Source organism: Dermochelys coriacea, chromosome 4 (genome assembly GCF_009764565.3).
Source record: "Dermochelys coriacea isolate rDerCor1 chromosome 4, rDerCor1.pri.v4, whole genome shotgun sequence".
In the NCBI taxonomy this organism is placed as follows: Eukaryota; Metazoa; Chordata; order Testudines; family Dermochelyidae; genus Dermochelys; species Dermochelys coriacea.
In genome coordinates, this window is record NC_050071.1 from 64,387,506 (window position 1) to 64,403,653 (window position 16,148).

The window sequence follows — 16,148 nt, forward strand, 5'->3', positions numbered from 1 at the left end:
AATTCCACTTGTACTTGCAGTCCAGCCTTACCTACTCCATATTAGTTCACATTCTATTCTTCAGATGAATGAAGAAAAAGAATACTTTTTATAATTATCAAAATAATATGAGTGAGTAAGGAAACTCAATTCAGTAAAGTAGATCTTGGCCAAAGGCACAGGAGGAGAGAAGGAGAAAAACAGGGAAAAGGATATGGTGTAATAATGTACAGCTTGGGGAGAAATAAGAAGTCACAAAACTTGAGGGAGAGAGAAAGACCTCCTAAAAAGGAATTAAGTTGGAGTGGAAAAAACGTTGGCAAGGTGAAGGAAAAATGAGAAATGAATGGAGCAGGAGACTATAGGTATGGTAGATAAGGTTCAGAAGGGAGTAGGATTAACCATCATGAATAAAATTATTAATGTGTCTAGATTGGTAAAGGACAGTACTTGGTGTTCAAAGGAAATTTTCAGAGGCTGCCAGGCCCTTTAAGAGGAGATGGGTCTAGCCCCACCTGTGACATACTTAATTCACCTTCTAGGATAGAGAAAATGACCAACAGAAGTTTATGGAGAACCAAGGGAGAATCTAGATAGGAAGCCCTCAGAGACTTTGTTCTGAGGCGACTCAAAGGAGTATAGGTGAGGCTGAGTAAAGAAGACAGACTTGCAGAAAGGAAGGGCTGGGCTTAATTGGAGACTGGACAATTATGTGTTTGTTTTGGATTTTGATATCCCAGCAGAGGTGGACTTAAAAAAAAAAAAAGACTTAGCTGGAAGGCCAAGTTACTACAGTGATCAAATTAGGCTGGAGGGTCAGGAGATCTAACCTGAATGAGGAGAAACGGAGGCAATGGCTAGCCCAAAGCCATAATGGGTAAGTACCACTGCAACACAAGATAAGCATAACTCTTCATTACTGAACAAGTAGCACCTTTTATTTTTCTCACTTTTACAGCCATCTGTAAACTTGTAAGTTTTATACTTTTAATGCAAATAGAAATATTAGCTTACAAAGTAAATTCAAATACATGGTTAGACTTGATATTCATTGTATGATTCAGACACTATATTGTAGGTGTATTGGTATAACATACCCAGTTTGTTGAAGTCAGTATGGGGGAAAAAGGTTTATTTCAGGAGGGGCTTAAATAAGGAGATGAAAGCAGTTTTGTGGACTAGCTCAGGAACAATGTTTGTGGAGCAAGCAGCCTGGAAGAATGCATGGGGAAAAAAAGTAATTAAAACTCTGAGAAATATAACTGCACGGTGATTATTTCTTGTAAAAAGACCCTATTCAAATATTTAAGCTATTTCAGTGCATAATTAGTGCTAACAAAAACTGAAAGTAAGAGGAGAATTTACCACAATAGATAATAGACATCACAGAGTATATCTAGGACCACAGGGATTTTAAAAAAAAATAGCCAAAACCCAAGGTTTTAGCAAGAACTAATCCATACAATCTAACAAATATGTAGGAATAGTTTAAAAACAACAGAAAACCTAACAAGGATTTCACAATACATTTTGAAAGTTTCTGTAAAATTGTAGAACAAAACATTTAATTTGTAATAGACTATTTTATCAGAGTTTAGAAGAGAGTCAAAGATAAAGACAATGTGTATGTCAATGAAGATTTGATTGCTCAGAAGCTAATGAGTTTCTCTCACCATATAATGTGCTGGAAGATGCTTTGAGAGTTAATACTGTAGGTCTCTCTCTACCTGAAAGAAGTCATGACTATCTGTGCCATTCTTGGGCTATTACTGAGAAAACACTATTCTCTGTTGAAACCACACTTGTTTTTCTGGGTCCCTGCTCAGTATAAACCAGTGTCAGACCTGCCTGAATCTTATCACTAGAGAGAGGAGAATAAAATGAAAAGGAATAAAAGAAAATAAAGTAAGGGAAATTCTTCTGCAGCATTGGAGGGGGGAAGGGAATTTTTGTTTACTTCAGCCAAAGAATGACCACCCTGCAGTTTTAAGCAGAGGGCGGCGGGGCTATTTGGCTGGCTGACTGAATGAAGGGAACTGTGCTTTATGGCTTGGGGGTGGGGAAGGGAGATGAAAACTGCTGCAAAAGGGTCAATGTGGTTACTGACTCATCCCCTGGGAATGAGGGGTATTAAAGGGGCAGCCCTATTCCTTAACCTTCCATTTTGCATGGAGGAGGCTGAGGCAACACCCTCTCTCCCTCCCCGTTAGGTGGTAAAATACCAGGTTTGGTCTAGACCTGCTGTGGGCATTACGCTAGCTGCCCCTTTGTTGAGGAGCCTGAGAGAGAATTTTTCCCTTATTATATTGGCCTAGATGGACTTGAGATTTTTTTCGCCTTCCCCACTGTGGGTTCAGGTGACCTCTGTTCATGCATGGCATGAAGGGCGATAGGCTATATGTGTCAGTTTATTATATAAGTGTATGGCAGATGTCCAGTGCAGGTACTCCTTAGGAAAGATCTAAGTGATGAGATAAATAGCTTGCAGAAAAAGGACTTAAAAAGAGGTGTTTGGTAAAGGAACGAATGGGGAGTGGTTGGGGACTCCTATGATTGGTATGACAGGGAGCCAACCCCCTCCCATTCTTATAGCCCAACTTAACCGTCCTATGGGGGAAGGGGTGGATAAGGTTCCGGCAATGGATTTGCTGGAGGGACCTGGATGGAAAAAGAGTGGGATCTGGTAAAAGCCCCTTGGGGAATTATGGAATAACCATGGCACCCAGGGGTGGGGGAAACCCACCACACCCACCTGGAACTGGAGTACTGCTGAGCCTTCCTGACCCACTAGCCTGGGCTCCCTATACATTCTACTGCTGTGACCAGCCTGCCAAGCCCTCTCCAGAGCTCCAGCATACATACAAGTAGGGACACACCCCGCTGTAGTTACATACACACAGGTTCTTTAACCAACCTCTGCATGGGAAGGCCTAACTAAGGCACCTCCCAGTTCCTAAGGCACACACTCTGCCTTTGGGATGTAAACCCAAAATTATACCATTTTGCACTGCACAGAGAACTGTACAGCGTGAGCTCATGAAACTCACCCCCTCCCTCAATATGGAGGAAGATATGCAATAGCTTTCTGCCCAAGTTATGACCCCCACACACTGGTTTTAGACAAAGCAAAAATAAGTTTATTAACATCAAAAGGTAGATTCTAAGTGATTATAAGGGATACCAAACAGATCAAAGCAGATTACCTAGCAAACAAACAAAACACACAAGTCAAACATGCAAACTAAGTAGCAAATTCTCACCCTAAATGATTATTCAAGCAGGCTGCAGAGATTTTTTAAGGGGCCAGCTGCACTTGCTGACATCTTAAAAACTGCAGGTGTTCCTTTCACAAGCTAAAAATCCCTTCAGCCTGCGTCCATGCTCCCCCTGCCCCCCACCCCAGTTCAGTCTGTGTTCCTCAGGTATTAGCAGGAGCCTCTTTGGGTAGGGAGTCAGTGAAGAACCAAGATGTCACTCCCCTGCCTTAAATAGGGTTTGCATATGGGGGGAAAATGTTTGTTTCCAAGCTTAGCTCTCATGCCAGTCAGTGGAAAAACACTGGTATTCCAAGATGAAGTCCAGCACCAGGTGACCTGGTAGCGTCATAGCAGCCATGAGTCAGAGGCTGTTTGCTGTAGCCTCAGGAAGGCTTCCTGGTGGGAGATTAGCTGCTTGTAAGGTCTATTGTTTCCTCCTATTGGCCCTTTAACCTGAATGTGTCCTTCCCAGCCAGCCATCTAGACTAACATTTTTTTTGCTTAATGGGCATTCCCTGAGTGTAACCCCTTGGTAATACAGATGTATAGTCAATATTTCTAACTTCAGATACAAAAATGATACATGCATACAAATAGGATAATCACATTCAGTAAATCATAACCTTTTCAATGATACCTTATATGACCCATCTTGCGTAAATACATTATAGTTATGCCAGTCATATCATAATAATATCTCTATGAATAATATGTGGTGCAGTGTCACAATGGGGTTACCTGAATGGTACACTTTTATCTGCAGGGTAGTCCCAGACATCTGATAATATAGTTGTGGACAGATTAAACCCAGGTCAAATGTCTCCTTTCCTTTCGGTATAACCAGACAACAGAGAGCAGCTCGGGTTCTGAAAAGACTGTGAGGTCCCAGTCTGGAGAGAGGCAAAGGGAAAATCAGGCAGGGCAGAAAAATACTAAACAAAACACTCCATTAGGAAAGGGGTCTATGGAAAAACTGAGCTGCAGGCCAAAACCAAAGCACCTGCAGCAAAGTGGCCCAATTTCCACAAAAACAGAAAGGGAAGGGGCCACCTTCACTGGAGCACAAAGAGAAAAAAGAGGATTTTTCTAAAAGGCATAGAGGCAGCAGGTGGGTGGGTAAGGAATAAAGCAAGTGCTTGTAAATATTTAACTAAAAATATTCCCCATTATATTTCCAAAAAGAATAGGCAGTTGTGTGTTGCATCAGGGCTTGTCAATAAGTGTTTACTACCAAGTGAATTTCTTCGTGTACCTCATAGATTATAAAGACTGAAAGGACAATCATGTTAATCTAATCTGACCTCCTACATAATACAGGCCATAGGACTTCCCTGAATTAATTCCTGTTAGAATTAGTGTCTCTTTTTAAAAAAAAATCTCATCTTGATTAAAAAAATTTCCAATGATGGAGAATCCACCACAAACCTTGGTAAATTGTTCCAGTGGATAAAACCCCTCACTGTAAACCATTGCCCCCTATTTCTAGTCTGAATTTGTCTAGGCCCAATTTCCAGCCATTGAGTCTTGTTATGTTTTTGTTTGATTTGAATATCCCTCTGCTGTCAAATTTATTTCCCCATGTAGGTATTTATAGGCTACTTATAGACTTCTGGAGCAGATGACACATTGATGACATCAGGCCTCACTCCAGATTTGAAGAAAATGTATGAAAAAGTTTGCTGAGATTTGTTATCCCGTCAAATGAAAAGAAATGCCCTCAGAATATCAAAAGGGAACATGAGGATACAAATTTCAATGTTAACTTCCACAGAAAAGCGCAAAAAGAAACCCCCCACACACAAATCCTGAGCAACTCTGACAGATTGAAACTGAGAGACTGCTGCAGAAGGTAGCAGTAGATAAGAGGCATAATTCTTTCAAGAGAAGGCAATGAAAACGGGGATATCTTGCAAAGTAGCATGTACAAATACTAAAACAGTGTAAACACCAAAATTGACAGAAATTGTTTAGGGAGCTACCTTAAAGAAAATTTAGGTTGACTATCAAAAAAATTAAGTAGAATAGTGTCTAAAGTAAAACCCCTCTGACTGGGAATTTTAAAACTAGACTGTATAAACCTCTAGAAAATGGAAATGAAATGAACGATCTAGTTGGTGTATTCCACCACTAATTCAATGATTCCTTATAACACCTGCTGACAGAAAAGCTTTCTCGAATGCCTCAGATTGTGGCAGAAAACCAATTTTCAGGTACAGAGGATTTATCTTTGCTGTAATACAATCTATGCATAAAACATGCACATCACTCAATTTCAAACTTGTCATCCAAGTTTCACTCCTCAAACCTATTATGAAATTATAAAAATTCTGAAAATACAGTTCAAACATACTGTATTGTAAATTATAAATGCCCCATTATCTTAATACATACAAAGATGAAAGCAATCTGTGTAAAATATACCTTAGTTTTCAGTCTCCAACAAAGACTGATTATAAAGTAAGGTTGTGAAACTGAATTAATTTTTAGGACAAAGTATAAGTTTGTTATCTATTTTATCTTTCAGATTAATATTTATTTTAAAACAATTTAAAATGATAGGAAGGAAAATTCATTGGGTTGATCTATTAACTGCATTTATTTTGAAAAATATTTGAAAAATAACTTTAAAATAATACAAACAGTAACTTTTTTTTTAAAAAAATCATCCATTAAACATGTACAAGATTTTAAAGGATTTATAGGACAAACAAACAGACAACTGTCCTAACCTTATGGGAAAGTGGCACTAAAAATTCAAAGATTTAGTATAGTGTCCTGACTTCACAGAATAGCTTATATCACAGAAGACCAAATGCCTTCAAACTACGGCCACATCAGTTTCAGGCTGTTTATTTTCTAAGCATAAACCTTGAAGTGAAATTCTGTTCTCATTCTCCCCTCCCTTCCCCCCCAGCAGTTCCCTACAAATTCAAACTATGAGCACACAGGTTGACTTGAATAAACCTTTCTCTACACCATCTCACTTTTATAATTTAATGTGACATGTTATTCAGTCAGAATAAATCAGCTTTTTCATTTGCATGTATTCACTGGTCAAACACAGTTCACAAACTCCTCTTAGAAAGTAACTAAGTGCTAGGTGAGAACCACGAGTATTTTAGAAATGCTTATAGAGGGGGAAAAAACTCAGCTAGTTAATGCACTGAATGAGGCTTTTATTTGTGTACTTATGTGAGGATAACATTACATAATTAACATCATTGTAACTAGCTCTTACAATTTGAAATGTGCATGTCTACGCTATTACTAAAATGAAACGGGAAAAGAAATAGTATCAGTATAGATTAATTCTTTACCCTTACTGCAGCTGTGGATCTGGCTCAATGCTTCTTTATACTCCCGAAGAAGAGTTATTGTGAAACAACTTCAGGCAGTATAACATTCTTGCATTGGGATTACCTGATGATTTGGAATTAGTTTCTTCTGATAAATCAATTATGTTTTTAGCATTAATATTACAAATTGAATTTATTCCTCCTCTCCAGATTGCAGATAAATATTTGCAAATTCCATTTAGGAAAAACACAATCCATGCCATGCCTACTTCTGTTATTTTAAGTAGAATTTGATAGATGGTGCGGAAGTGCAAATGTGTTATGCAATAAAAGGAGACATGTCCAGGGTTACTCAGTCATGCTGAAAAATATTTTTTCAGTCTGAATTTCTTTTACTGGGTATCAATTCTTCAATATTTTTTCTGGCCAAATTCTATGTTACTGTTGAAATGCAAGGATGTTGTGTACTTTTTTCCAAATGGATTTCAAAAGAAGAAGAATGATAAAGAGTTCGGGCTCACTTCTCAGCTGTGTGAGAGCACAGCTCATTGTATCTGAATGAGGGTGGTATTAAAGATGTGAGTAAACCCTTTGATCCTGGAGCTGGGTCATTCAGGCTGCTCTAAATTTTTTCCCCTTTGGCCTGCCCCAGTGCTTCCCTCTGCATTGGTAAGGCATGGCCGGCAGAGAGAGTCACTTCTTGGTGTGAAAGAGGTATCTAGGCTCCCCTATGCAGCCACTGCACTGGCTCCTTTTCTTCCCAGTCTCACAATGGGGTTTACGTGTTTTGGAAGAGAGGGATAAATAATAATAAGATAGTGGCATTATGATATTTTCTATCTAAATCCATGTTACACCCCCAGCTTGAATACAGCTTGCAGTTTTGTTTGTCCCATCGCAAAAAAGATGTATTAGAATTGGAAAAGGTACAGAGAAGGGCAACAAAAATGATTAGGGGGGTGTGGAACAGCTTCATATCAGAGATTAAAAATACTGGAACTGGTCAGCTTTGAAAAGAGACGACTAAAGGGGGATATGATACTAGTCTATAAAATCATACTGGTGCGGAGAAAGTGAATAAGGAAGTGTTATTTACTCCTCCTACTAACATAAGAACCGGGGTCACCTAATGAAATTAATAGGCAGCAGGTTTAAAATAAACAAAAGGAAGCACTACTTCACACAACACCCTCAGCCTGTGGAACTCATTGCCATGGGATGCTGTGAAGGCCAAAAATATAAAAAGTTCAAAAAAGAATTGGATAACTTTATGGTCCATCAGTGGCTGTTGGTCAAGATGCAACCTCGTGCTCCGGGTGTCCTAAGCCTCTAACTGCCAGAAGCCGGGAGTGAATGGCGGGATGGATGACTCAATAATTGCCCTGTTTTGTTCATTCCCTCTGAAGCACCTGGCATTGGCTACTGTTGGAAGACAGGATACTGTCCTGGACCATGGGCCTGATATAGTAGGGTCATTCTTATGTTGTTATGAGGCCTCAAGATATCTTTCATTTTGTCAGAACTAAGAAGTACTCAAATAAAAATTTCTTGTGCCTTTTTTTTCATATTGAAGCCGAAGATGTACAGAGGTAACTCCCAGTAAAAGTAATGGAATTACGTGCATAACATTTCTCGTTCATCAGTGTGAGAACACATACATCAAGATTGTTCAACGAGTCATGTATTTTTTACACTTGGATATGATATCTGCCAGTATATGAAAGCACTGGTAGAGTATTAAATAGCCACTCATCTCCCACCTAAAGTCGAGAGGAATCCACAAAGCCAGGCAAGATTTTTTTGGTTGGTTTGTTTGTTTGTTTGTTTGTTTTTTGGTTTGGTTTTTTTGCCTGCCTATAGCATGTATGGGGTCTGATCTGGAAGGCAGTCTCTGAGCATGTCTATTAGATCAGGCTCCACTCAAAAGTCTGTGTGTGTGGGGCACTTGCTCCTGGTGTTTAGAGCACTTACCTGGGATGTGAGAGACCAAAGTTTAATTCCCCTTCTTAGGTAGAGGGGGAGAGAGAGGACTTGAATAGGGGTCTCCCATTTCTTAGCTTAGTGGTTAGAGCACTTTTATGGGATATTCTGATCTCGGATTGAGAGAGCTCCACCTGCTGAAGATGTTCCACATTGGATAAATTTTTAAAGGGTTATTGGGCCCCAGAGTGGGAGAATGTGACTCTCTAGTCCAGTGGTTATGGCATCTAGCTGGGAGGTGGGCACCCAGGGTCTAGTCTTCCTACTCCAATCATGCTCTCTAATATTTATACACTGTGGAACAGCTTCAAGAGGAGGGACTGAGGGTGTTCTACATCAGAATATCCCACAGCTCAGTAGTAGAACACTCTCCTGAGAGAAACCCCTGTTTAAGTCCTCTCTTCCCCTCTGCCTGTTGGGGAATTAAAACTGCATCTTTCACATCCCAGGTGATCACTGGGCTAAAAGTTTTATAATGCTGGCACTGCAACCATGACACTGTGGAATGAGACATGAGCCTAGCTCATTCTCACAAATAATGACTTAGCTGCCTGACTGATTCCAGGAGAGTGATATCCAGCTGTAGATACAAATCAGAAATATGTGCCTCCCTGCAGCTTAGACAAATGCACTGACGTCTGTGAGAGGGGCAAGTCTTGGGACATATTTCTCTTGCCAGCATCTCCTGTTGGCTAGTTTAGGCAACTCCTCATATAGCATGCAGGTTTAGGTGCCTTAGAATACAATCCACCAATCTCTTCCCCATTCATTATCTAGGGAGCCACGGTGAGTAACTCAAGCTTTGTAGATTGCATTGTGTTCCTAAGTCCCTTTGGATGCAGGCAGAAAAGCTTAAAATGTAAAAATTAGATCTTGCACTGAAAAGAGGGAAATGGTCCTGTTGAAAAGCACCTTAATCTGCATGTAGCACCATTGATTTCAATGCAGCTTCTTCTGGAGTATTGTACTCATTGATGGGAGTAAGCATTTCAGAATCTAGCCCTAAAAGATTGTATTTTTTTTTCACTTCTACAGTAAGTGGGAGCATAAGATGGCCTAGTATGTAACTCTGAAACTCACTAACATTTCTGAAGAGTCAAGTCCTGGGTACTGTTTCCCTATAAGCCCTTAAGAGATATGTATTTTGGCTTTATGCCAGTCTGAACAATCCAGAGAACACTTAGGGCTACTGAAGAAGGGAATAGCAGATGGGCTTTGGCCCAGATCCACAAAAGTATTAAGGCTGCTAACTTTCATTATTTGTTCTTCTTTCCCTCCCTGGTTTCTTTAATAATGCTTTTTGATCTAACTCTGTACTCAGGCAGGGTAACATCACACATGTACGCTGAGGGATACATTTATAAAAAAATATTTCCACTTCTCCATATGGTATTTCAAAAGGCTTCAGTTCTCCTCCTTAGCAGACACTAATGCTCCACTCTAGTCAGACAGGAAATGTGATTGTTGGGGGCAGAACCCACTTAAGGGTTCCTGGCTGGAAGGCAGCACCTTCTTCCTCCTTTCCCTCACCCATATTCTTGGAGCCTCTCACCTACAGCTCCTGGTGCCTGAGAGGCAGGCTGACTCCATCCCCTGTGCCCAGAGGCAAGTCTGGGCTGCTGTAACTACTGTGTACAGTGGTGCTGAAACAGTCTTAATGGCAGAAACAGTCTTAATCTGCTGAAGGCAGAAATGATGTACTTGGGTGGTTGTTACTACTTCAAGCCAGCAGGTGCAGCAGCTATGCCTCTGTAGCTGCCAGTGACGAAAGAAGCCCCATCTTATAACTCAGGCAGGCCTTTATGTTAGTATATGAAAGATTCTCCAACACTTGGATGCTTTTCTAAAAGATATGCTCTGTCTTGTCAAACCACAGGTATTGGACTTGAAGCAGGAATTAATTCAAGGATGGCCTGTTTTAAATATAAAGGGAAGGATAACAACTTTTATGTATGCAGTAACCTAGAATCCCTCCTGGCCAGAGGTACAGAATCACTTACCTGTAAGGGGTTAATCTGTTAAATTAACCTAGCTGGCACCTGACCAGAAGGACCAATGGGGGAAGAAGATGCTTTCAAATCTGGGGGGAGTGGGAGGTTTTGTTTGTGCTCTTCGTTTGGTCCCTCTCAGGACAAAGAGAGACCAAGCAGGTAAACCAGCTCCTAAAAAGATACCTGAAATAATATATTTAAAATTACAGAAATTGTAAGTAAAGGCAAGGAAATGCATTAGATTATCTTTTTTGTTTTTAGCTTGTGAATTTTCCCTATGCTAAGAGGTAGTTTTATTCCTGTTTTTTGTAACTGTAAAGTTGAGTCCAGAGGGGAGTCCTCTTTGTTTTAAATCTTTTATTGCCCTGTAAAGTTGTCTTTCATCCTGATTTTGCAGATGTGATTCTTTTACATTTTTCTTTATTATAAAATTTGCCTTTTAAGAATCTGATTGATTTTAGTGACCCTAAAGATAAAGGGTCTGGTCTGTACTTGTATTAAAAGCAATTGGTTGGTATATTATTCTCAAGCCTCCCCAGGAAAGGGGTTTGGGGGAATATTTTGGGGAAATAGGGACATGAAGTGGTCTTTTTCCTGAATCTTTGTTTAAATCACTTGGTGGTGGCATACCATCCAAGGACAAGGAAAGGATTTGTGCCTTGGGGAAGTTTTTAACCTAAACTGGTAGAAATAAGCTTAGGGAGTCTTTCATGTGGGTCCCCACATCTGTACCCTAGAATTCAGAGTGGGGAGGGAACCCTGACACCTGTGTTATGGAGCAGGTTAGACTACATGATCACAATGGTCCCTTCTGTTCCTAAAAATCTATGAATCCATAAAATGTCCTGTTTTCCAAAAGTTACTTGCCCAGCAGTGTTCTTTTTCTGTTTTTCTCTTTTCTTCCTGCTGTCACTTCCCTGTGACTTGAGTAAAATCACCATTCCATGGGAGACAATCTGTCATTTTAGACGCAAAGCAATTTCCCTTGTGGTTGAAGGAAACATCTTTTTCCTCTAAAACATATCCAGTAAAGGAAAACATTCTCTGGTGTTTATGCTGATCTCCCTGTGATGGAGTGTCCACCCCAAACAAAGCCTAAAGGGGTTAAGGTGGGTAGTTGGGCCAATTAACTACCTGGCTGCACCTGGAGCAGGATCCAGGCAGCAGGGATTAATTAAACAAGGCTCAGCTGGGTGGGAACACAAAGGGCCTGTATAAAGCCCAGGATGTGAAAGCAGAAAAAGGTTCAGGGAAGTAGTCTGCAGTCACTCCCTGGGCAAAGGTGGGTATTTTTAGGACTCTTCTGTATAGACTACGGTCCTTCCCTGCGAGGGGGGAGTTTAGGCTGGCAAACTGAGATGGGGGAGCCAGAAAAATAGGAAAGGCTCAGGGGAAAAGTTGCTAGTTATTGGGTAGTGCAGACCCTGATCAGATGGTTCCCGAGCTGGAAACTGGAGTAGAGGGTGGGCCTGGCTTTCCCCTGACCAGCCACTGGGGAAGTGGCACGGGCCAGGCAGTGGAGAGTAGACTGCCTGGGACAGTTTGCCCTGAAAGACTTTGGTTCTCCCCTTCCAGGGTATCCTAGAGACCAGGCTGGAGGGCCAAGTCATACAGAAGAAGTGGGAGCCAAAGGGGCTGCAGGGTGAAAGAAGATGATAGATGAAGACTGCCAGAGGAGGGTGCAGCCCCTTGAAGGAGCTAAGGCCTAGAGTGGCCAGGAAGAAGTACCCACAGTGGTGAGTGTTCCTGCCACACTCCTCTTTTTTTGTATTGTTAGTGTGAGCTTTGTGAAAGTTATCTTGATGTCACTCATTATGGCTTTCATAGCTTATTAGGCATCTGTGAGCTAAGAGCACAAACTCATTGAGTCACATTCGTTTCTGATCACAGAAGACTAATTTCTGCTCTTTTTTTTTTTTTTACACCAGTGTAAATACAGAGTAAATCCCTCATTGTTAGAGTTGATCTTAATAGAGTTGCTCTTAATTTCTTTGGTGGAAAAGTCAGAGCAGAATATATCCCATTGTAGTCTGAAAAACACCATTCAGATGCTTTTTTCTCTTTTTAATCTTCAGGGATTATTTTCCACAGTTTGATTTCCAATTTATTCTATTCTTCTACGAAAAGAGAAAGGAATTTTAGGACTCCATAAATATATATTTTCTGTTGCACAGTAGCTTTTAGAATGTTAAAATAAACCCACAATGACACTTCTATCTCTGATTATAATACCCCCTTTTTTTAAATCATGCCAACGTTAACTGCTTCACAAATAACTGTCTGCACCAATGGAAACACTACACCAAGAACATCTGCAATCTGTTCAAAGTAGCTATGCTGCATGTTCACCAGAAACTGAAATATTGTTGGGTGTTCCAGGTTTTATGTAGGCTTCCAAGCCTAGATGGGAACAGTTCTTGTTTTTATCTTTTTCAAACCACTTAGCTTTATTAGCATAATCTAGTTCTAGATTTGTGATGCATTTTATGTCTAAAAATATTGGCTTTGAGTGTTCATCTATTGATATTTTCAAGAAATAGGAAACTGTTGCTTTATATGTAAGCTAGAGGTGAATGTTTTGGTAAAAACCCTGTGCTTTGCTGTACTGGCAGATGAGTAATGTGGAAGGAGCAACAAGAAGCCTCCCACAGCTGCACAAACAACCAAGGCCAGAGAGAGTGACACAGAATGCTTTAAGCATGACCTGTTCACCACAGCCCCAGGTGCCTGGTCTGCAGAAAGCTAGCTAGGGCACTGGAAATGTCAGGCTAAGTCATATGTAGCAGGTAGAGTCAAGAGCTGTAATGTACTTCCTGACATATGTAGCACAGACTCACTATGAGAGATTCTGTTCTGTGCTTTCAAAATACCATTTTTGAGACAACATAGCCATCTACCAACAGTTCTCATCCTCCAGGTGGCTGCTTTCTACACAGTCAAGATTTAATTTGGGAAATCTTTACTGGCAAAGTAGTAGACTAGTAAATTAGTGTGTGCTTTTAATAAAGGCAGGATGCTATATTTTCATCTGACAAATCTCATCTAGCGGTCTCCTTCCTATACAGCTGCTAGGGGAGAAGGTCTGAAACATACTTTTTTTTTCTCTTTTCTTTAATGCTATCCTATATGATTTTTTTTTTCCATACTCAAGACCTTTCTGCTTTATCCATGTTTGGGCTACTTTTAAAGTGAGCATTAATGGGAAAGTGTTCTCGGTGTTAAGTACAAACATTGTCCTATCAATCTCAATTGTACAGTATTGACCTCCTTCTGGAATATAATTATATTATCTTGACAAAAGCAAGCCCTCTAAAGATACATTTAGATTTAATCTCATTGTAAACTATAAGGGGAATTTTTTTGAAGAATCTGTGTTTACAAAGGTATCTTACATAAAACTATCATTGTATCAGCTATCTAGAATAACTGAATATTAAATATTCAGAATTACTGCTATTAACAATATAATTACTATGTTGGTCACTACAGTTGATGACTTAGTAAAAGCAGAACATCTTACAATTTGATAGAAGGCTACAGGAACATTCTGGGGTGGCTTTTTTTTTAGGTTGTGTGGCTTTGTTCTTGTTACAAAACAGTATGGAAATTAGAAACTTTCTGCAGTGAGCCATTATTTGACTATTACATAAATTTACTGATGAACTAGAGTGGATCAGATACCAAACTTCTGCCAATTGTGAAGGTGGGGGAGGACCATTTTCAGATCCAGTATTTCAGTTGGGGTTTCTCTCAATTTTTTTAAAAGGCAATCTTCATGCCTCTTTCAGTGGTAATAAGTTTGTGATGTGTATCTGTCCCACCTGCCATTGATGAAATTGGAAGTTTTTCCTGTTCATGTTCATAGATTGAAAAGCCAGAAGGGACCACAGCAATCCCCTACTTTGACCTCCTGTATAATACCGGCCATAGTCTTTCCTAGAGCATCTCCTTTAATAATAATAATAATAATTAATAAATTAATTAATAAATAAAAAAATCTTGATTCTCAATCACTGGCAGTTTTTTTTAAAATCCATCATGACCTTTGGTAAATTGTTCCCATACTTGAGTGGTTGGTTTACTCTTTAAAGTGTCCATATTCCAGAATGCTTCTCTAGTCTGGCTTTCATTGATCAGATATGTTCTTGTCCATTTTTAAAAATATATATATCTTGAAGATGCACTAGGAGAAATCAGGTTGACTTTTTATGGCTAACTTCATCACTGGCCATATGGTTCCCTCTTCTATCAAAAGCCAGAGAGAGGAATAAAATAATCCATATACTATATCACATTTGGACTATAGCCCCATGACACTCAGTCACACTGTAGTGGGACCAGTGGGCAAGCAGAGTGGCTTGGTGGTGAGATCACAATGAATGGAGGTCAGGTTCTAAGCCCTTGTGAAGTTGTGGGAATCCAATACTCTTTCTAAGATCTCTAGAGCATAAGCTGCATTCAATTCTCCTCCTTTTCATATGGAATTTCTTTGTAGAAGAAGAAAAACATACTGCCTAGACCATCTGTCCCCTAGTTGTATCCCACAATCCCAGATACTCACAATTTATTTCCTGGGGATAAATCATTTGTGGAAGGGAAAGTGATGGTTGGATGTATAAAATGTTCTTATTGTCTTAAGAGAAGACAAAGTACATAAGATGTCACAATAACTTACAATGTTGAGGGGAAGGGTATGAAAAGGTGACAGACTAAATTAGTCCAAATGAAGTAGTATAATATAACTCCAAAGACCATGTTAACATCATGCTTGATAAACAAGAAAATGTGGATCCAGAAACTAATGAACCAAAATTGGTGTCAAATAATATTAAGCCTAATCAGTGGGGAAAAAATGACGGGATGGGCTACTTCACCCATCATTCCCTTCTTGGGGTCCTTAAAGAAAAAATCCTCCCCTCCCCCCCCCCCCGCCCAAGTTTTAAAAATAAATAGGCTACTGGAGCAAGCTTCACCATCATGGCTGCTACCCCGACAGTCTCCTGGACCCTAGACCTTCTTTGCCCTAATCCTGAGGGATGTCTTGACCAGACTGGGCCAAAGAGAGGGTTCTGGATGATATTACCACCCTTAACAGTTCTAGCTGAATCCCAAACACCACCAGATTAAACGGATTAGCCTTTAACAACAATGGCTCCAGGATATCTCAACTAACTTCTTCTCTCTTCCCCAGAAAAACAGTTACCACCATCCTTAACAGCACTTAGGAGACTGTCAAACAAGGGAGCTTTCTCTTCTACAACTCTCTCCAGCTAACGGGAACAAAAAATGCTGTTAAAATGAAAACTGTACTTAGTACTTCAGATACTTTAACTGTTGTTTTTCCTCTTTCTGTATCTTTTAATAAAAGTTGAAAAGACTTTTAATGCTGTGTCAGCCATATTACTAAGAAGGCTGAAGTCATTGTATACTGAACCCCAGACCTTGTTGAACAGTGTTTAATGTTGGACAGCGGCTGAGTTTTATGTTAAATTTTTTTTGGCCTATTTATTCCATCTAAATTAATATAACAGACTTCAGCCTAAGTACAAGATCTAGGAAGAGAAACATAATTAGCTGTTTTTTGAGGCTGGGCCAATATTATAACATACTTATGGGAGACCTGAAGGATTTATCAATTTCAGAGA

The 16,148-nt window shown here is 39.9% G+C and overlaps 1 long non-coding RNA gene across 4 annotated transcripts; it reads left to right on the top strand.

The window, feature by feature from the left end:
- Nucleotides 1-560: 560 nt before the first annotated feature.
- LOC119854758 lies at nt 561-15,887 on the top strand. Of its 4 annotated transcripts, XR_006280853.1 has the most exons (4): nt 5,718-5,729; nt 8,870-8,871; nt 12,079-12,239; nt 15,695-15,887. It is a non-coding gene; the product is annotated as an uncharacterized LOC119854758 (long non-coding RNA). The 4 variants fall into 4 exon arrangements; XR_005292605.2 differs by lacking the exons at nt 5,718-5,729; nt 8,870-8,871 and adding an exon at nt 561-856; XR_005292606.1 differs by lacking the exons at nt 5,718-5,729; nt 8,870-8,871 and adding an exon at nt 10,609-10,662.
- The last annotated feature ends 261 nt before the right edge of the window (nt 15,888-16,148 follow it).